The sequence below is a fragment of the Hylobates moloch genome, unplaced genomic scaffold (assembly GCF_009828535.3).
Source record: "Hylobates moloch isolate HMO894 unplaced genomic scaffold, HMol_V3 SCAFFOLD_2, whole genome shotgun sequence".
In the NCBI taxonomy this organism is placed as follows: Eukaryota; Metazoa; Chordata; class Mammalia; order Primates; family Hylobatidae; genus Hylobates; species Hylobates moloch.
The window spans coordinates 66,646,751-66,652,750 of NW_026652277.1; positions in this window are offsets into that span (position 1 = coordinate 66,646,751).

The window sequence follows — 6,000 nt, forward strand, 5'->3', positions numbered from 1 at the left end:
AACCCAGGAGGAAGAGGTTGCATTGAGCTGAGATCATACCACTGCACTCCAGCCTGGGCAACAGAGCAAGACTCTGTATCAAAAAAAAAAAAAGATAATTTCAGATAGTGATAAATGCTATGAAAAAACTTTCAAAAATCCGCAAACTTGAACCAACAATGAGACACAGTGACAAGGGTGAATGGAAGAGTCTATTTTAGATGGGTGGTCTGGGAAGGCTGCTCTTGAGGAAGTGGACTTTAACCTAAATGACCAGAAGAAGATAAAAAAAAAAAAAGTTTTCTCAGAAAAGAAACCAGAAGTATGAACAGTCTGAGGTGGAAATAAGCTCTTGGTTGGGCATAGCACATGAGGTGGAGAAAGCCAAGAGACAAGGTCACACAGGGAGGCAGGGGTAGCTCACATTAAACTTGCTTTTCTTTTTTTTTTTTTTCGAGACAGAGTTTCACTCTTGACACCCAGGCTGGAGTGCAATGGCGTAATCTTGGCTCACCGCAACCTCTGCCTCCCGGGTTCAAGCGATTCTCCTGCATCAGCCTCCCGAGTAACTGGGATTACAGGCGCCTGCCACCATGCCCAGCTAATTTTTGTATTTTTAGTAGAGATGGGTTTTTGCCATGTTGGCCAGGCTCGTCTCGAACTCCTGACCTCAGGTGATCCACCCGCCTTGGCCTCCCAAAGTGCTGGGATTTACAGGCGTGCGCCAACGCACCCGGCCTAGCTCACATTAAACTTTAATTCAGAGACAGGGACTTTGGACTTTATTCTCTGTCCATTTAGAAGTCATTACTTTTAAGCAGTGGAATGAAATTATTTTAATTTTGAAAGCTCATTCTGGCTGCTTGTTAGATTCTAGATTGGCAGAGACAGGGAGACCAATTAGGAGGCCATTTAATTGTCCGGGTGAGAAATGACACCTGGTTTGTACAAGGTGGTAACAGTGGAGATAGAGGTGAACAGATTCAGATAGATTTTAGAATTAGAGACAAAATTTGCTGGTGGATTGGATGTGGGGTATGGGGAATCTAATGGAGTAATCTAATATGGTGGATGTTGGTTCCATTTACTAAGATGGAAAGCCTGAAGGAGGAACAGGTTTTTGGAGGGATATCAAAAGACCTGTTTGCCGTTGCTCTGTTGGAAATGCCTGTGAAACATCCAGAAGGAGATGCAAGGAAACAGTTGGGTAAATGAACCTGGAGCATGTATTTAGCATTCTTTTTGGAATTTTCAGCCTGCTTGTGGAAACCTAGGAAAGCCCAAGAATGTAGCGAAAGGGCTGCCCTCCCTTTCCCCTGTACCAGCAGAGTTCCCATACAAGGGTCCAGATCCCCATCATTTAAAGGGGTTTAGCAAGCTGATGGATAGCAGTGTGCTTTGTTTCATGTGCTTTAAAGAGTTGAGAAGGTCAAGCAAGTTGCAAATTGCTATTCGTCATTCACTTACATTTGCTGAGTGCTTTAATTTTTTTTTTTTTTTTTGAGACAGAGTCTTGCTCTGTTGCCCAGGCTGGAGTGCAGTGGTGTGATCTCAGCTCACTGCAACCTCCACCTCCCGAGTTCAAGCCATCTCCTGCCTCAGCCGCCCAATCCCAAGTAGCAGGGACCACAGGCACACGGCACCACACCTGGCTAATTTTTGTATGTTTAGTAAAGATAGGGTTTCACCATATTGGTCAGGCTGGTCTCGAACTCCTGACCTCAGGTGATCCACCTGCCTCGGCCTCCCAGAGTGCTGGGATTACAGGTGTGAGCCACTGTGCCCAGCCTGAGTGCTTTAAATTTGAATGACCTTCAGTTGACTCTTAGTGTGAAGTTTCTGGTTTTTGCTTCTCTTCTTTACTCATATCTCCCTGCCCTGGCTTCTTTAACCAACCTTTGCTCTGTGGACTATTTAAGGCAAAAAACTTTAATGGGCCTTTGCTGATTATGGGGAAGGAGGGTTGTCCAGCAGAACTCAGGAAATAGCTCACTTCTCCCTATTTCTGAAACACTGAGGATGAAAACAGAGAGTGACACAGACAGGAGGCCAGGTTGGAAGGAACAGTTTTAGGTCTGGTGGCCAGGTGGGCTGGGCTGATACTGAAGTCCAGAATCAGGAGCTGTTGAGTTGCAGGCTGCACTGGGCTGGGGGCAAGCCCCGGAGAGAACAGCAGATAATGTTTTTCCCTTAGGGGTCTGTCTCCCCAGAGGAAGAAGGCACTTACTGCTACTTACTAGCTGTGTAATTTGGGGAAAGTTCCTTGACCTAAGTCTCAGATTTCTCATTTGCAAAAAGGAGGATAGAAATAATTCATGTAACACACTTAGTGCTCTGACTGGATCAGAATAGCATTCAATAAAGTTTTACTACTACTTTAATGATAACTATTCCCATTACTTTCTTATATAATCTACTAGGCGCTAGGAATATAAAGATAAAAGGCATAACCTTACCATCTAGAAGCTTAAGGCTTAGTAAGGATGTTGGAATAAAAGACATTAAAATACAGTGCAGGCCCGGTGCAGTGGCTCACACCTGCAATCCCAGCACTTTGGGAGGCCGAGGTGGATGGATCACTTGAGGTCAGGAGTTTGAGACCTGCCTTGCTAACATGGTGAAACCCTGTCTGTACTAAAAATACAAAAATTAGCCAGGCATGGTGGTGGGCGCCTATAGTCCCAGCTACTTTGGAGGCTGCGGCAGGATAATCGCTTGAACCTGGGAGGTGGAGGATGCAGTGAGCCGAGATCGCACCACTGCACTCCAGCCTGTGTGACAGAGCGAGACTCCATCTCTACATAAATAAATAAAAAATAAAATATAGGTCGGGCACAGTGGCTCACGCCTATAATCCCAGCACTTTTGGGAGGCCAAGGCGGGCAGATCATGAGGTTAGGAGATCAAGACCATCCTGGCTAACACAGTGAACCCATCTCTACTAAAAATACAAAAAATTCGCAGGGCGTGGTAGCACGTGCCTGTAATCTCAGCTACTCAGGAGGTTGAGGCAGGAGAATTGCTTGAACCTGGGAGGCGGAGGTTGCAGTGAGCCGAGATTGTGCCACTGCACTCCAGCCTGGGTAACAGAGCGAGACTCCACCTCAAAAATAAATAAATAAATAAATAAAATACAATACAATGTAATGCACATGTAGCAGCGTTTCTTTCCATAGGATGCCTGACAGTGGTTACATTTTAGTAAGACTGTATCGGTGCAGGGTATGATTAAAAAAACAATCATCTTGGAATTGTTGAGCCACCACATCCTTATTGGGTAGGGGGTCTAATAAGTAGCTTCAGTTGTTCTTCAAGAAAGGTATCAGGAAAGCTCCTATAGTTTTTAAATTGTTTTTCTTAAGGGAGTTAGTCATCAATGAGGACTAGAAGAATGACGGCTCTAAACCCTCAAGGTACTGAAAACTGGAACCAGCCTTGATTTAGCATGCCTGAGCATGGACCCCAGGAGGTAGATGTGTGTGGAAACAGAAATACCAGATCCCATGAGAATCAGACACCTAGAGCCTAGCCTGGCAGCACCTGAAGCCCCTTGGTTCAGGGTGACACTGGGGCAGGCTAGAAAGGTCTCACTCTGGCCCAGATTCTGATGCTTTGCTGAACCACTGTGCCAGTTCGCCGATGCTTTATTTCCATTTATGTTACGTCTTCTGCCAAATAGCTTTGCTGCCTTGCCCCTGAGCCACTGCATGCTCAGCAGCTAGTGCTTCAGCATCCTGCAGCTGTAGCCCAGAAGTCCTCACTACCGCATATGTTGAGATGACTGAATTTGGCTAGGAGTCCTTCCTGTGAGAAAGCCCTGGAGTGTGGGCAGCCCATCCTAGAAAATAAACAAAGCAGCTTTCAGCAATGAGGGACACACAGCCAGTTTTGCTACATTCACCCTTCTGGCTGGCTCTGTCTTCAGCCTAAGCTGCTCCTTTCAGGTCCCTCCCTTGGGACCTCAAGCCTCCTTTTCAGGCCCCTTTTAAGCACAGCAAATCCTGTATGCATTAAGGGGAGGTAGTTGAAGAAGTTTGGGCTTCTGGGTTTTATGTTATTACTGGCTTATGAAAGCTCAAACATTTGCACTCCAGCGATGATAGTTGCATCTGTTAAATTTAGTGTAAAGCTGCCTCCTTACGTATTTTAAGTTCAGCCTAAAGGTTTCCCCATACATAGTGAACTGTAGCCTAATTGGGTATGTAAACAGACTGTAACCTATTCTTGTACCAATCACAGAGTTTTGGCCAATCACAAGTGGCCAACTGTTCAAACCGTGTTCAAATAAGGCAAACCCGAGTTATAACCAATCCAGCTGTTTCTGTCCCTCAATTATGTTTTCTGTCAGTCACTTTATTTTTTCCGACCACTGGGCAAGACTGGAGCCTCTCTGAACTTACTTTGGTTTGGGGTCTTTTTGATTTGCAAATCATTCTTTGGGTTCTTTGCTTGATTAAAAGCTGCTAAGTTTAATTTGTCTAAGGTTTTTCTTTTAACACACCCCAAACTGTAAGGGGAGGCATCCTACTTACACAATAATAGAAGAATGCATAAAGCTATAACATGAAGGAACAAGTGACAAATTCTGTAACGGCATGTGTTGGGGAAAACTTCTGAGAGTGGTGGCTTGAATAGGTATTGGAAGTATGAGTAGGAGTTTACAAGGAGAGAATGGAAGGAGGGGAATTACGGACAGAACAACATGGACGGAGGCCGGCCGCGGTGGCTCACGCCTGTAATCCCAGCACTTTTGAGAGGACGAGGCCGGCGGATCACCTGAGGTCTGGAGTTTGAGACCAGCCTGACCAACACGGAGAAACCCCATCTCTACTAAAAATACAAAATTAGCCGGGTATGGTGGAGCATGCCTGTAATCCCAGCTACTCGGGAAGCTGAGGCAGGAGAATCGCTAGTACCCGGGAGGCAGAGGTTGCAGTGAGCCGAGATCTCACCATTGCACTCCATTCTGAGCAACAAGAGCGAAACTCCGTCTCAAAAACAAAAACAACAAAACAAAACAAAAAAACAGACGGAAATTTTATTATCCTATGACAAACGCTGTATCTTCGGTGAACTCAAAGTAGGTTTGCCCACTTTCCCACAGATTGTTTTGGTGAATTAATTTTTTGTTTCAGTTAATGATAAACTTCCTTAGCTCTTTACTGAGTTCAGGTTTACTGTATGTAAATATGTGTAATATTAGATTAGCGCCTGACACATGGTTAGCATTATCGATTTTTATTAGGGACTAGGTCTCAAACTTATGGTAATTAAGTAGCTTTTTCTTTTGGGAAGACGTAAAAATATTCTCAAGCCTAACTAACCATCCTTTCCTGTCTTCTAGTCTTGCCCACCCAAAGCTCCATCCTGCAAAAGTCTTCAACAGTCCATTTCAAAAGCCCAGCATTGTTAAACGGTCTAAGGAATAGCACAAAACAAGATGCACCCAAAACGTCAAGGCCATACTGGACAAGGGCAACGTTAGCCATTTTTGGTCTGGGGTAACTATAGGCAGTATCTTAAAACAAGGCTTGAAAGATGTCATGTTATTTCCAAATCCCATTTCAGAACTTTAAAAAAAAAATTGCATTTTGAGCTCCCAAGAACGTTTTTGGCGGTAGGTGGCCACATGGAGGGTGGCACAGAGGCTCGGCGGCGGAGAGCGGAACAGAGTTGGGCGTGGCAGTGCCTGCGAGTCAGCGCCACGTAACCAGAGGCGCTCGCACTAATTTGACCTCTAAGACTAAGCGCAGGAACAGCGGGTGCGGACATTAAGGCGGAAGGCTCAGGAGGAAGCAGAAGTGAAGGGCCCCGCAGTCCTGGGACGGTGGGGCACAGGGAGAGAAAGGAAGCCCCGGGCGCGGCGCGGCGAGGATGCGAGCAGAGGAAGGACACGCGGCGCCAGGTACCTGCCGGCGTTGCCGGATCCAATGGGAGGAGGGCGCGCGCCGCACCTCAACCTGGCCGAGGACGTCACGACGTCAAGGCGGACGCCGGGCCAATGGGAGGCCGTCGCGGGCA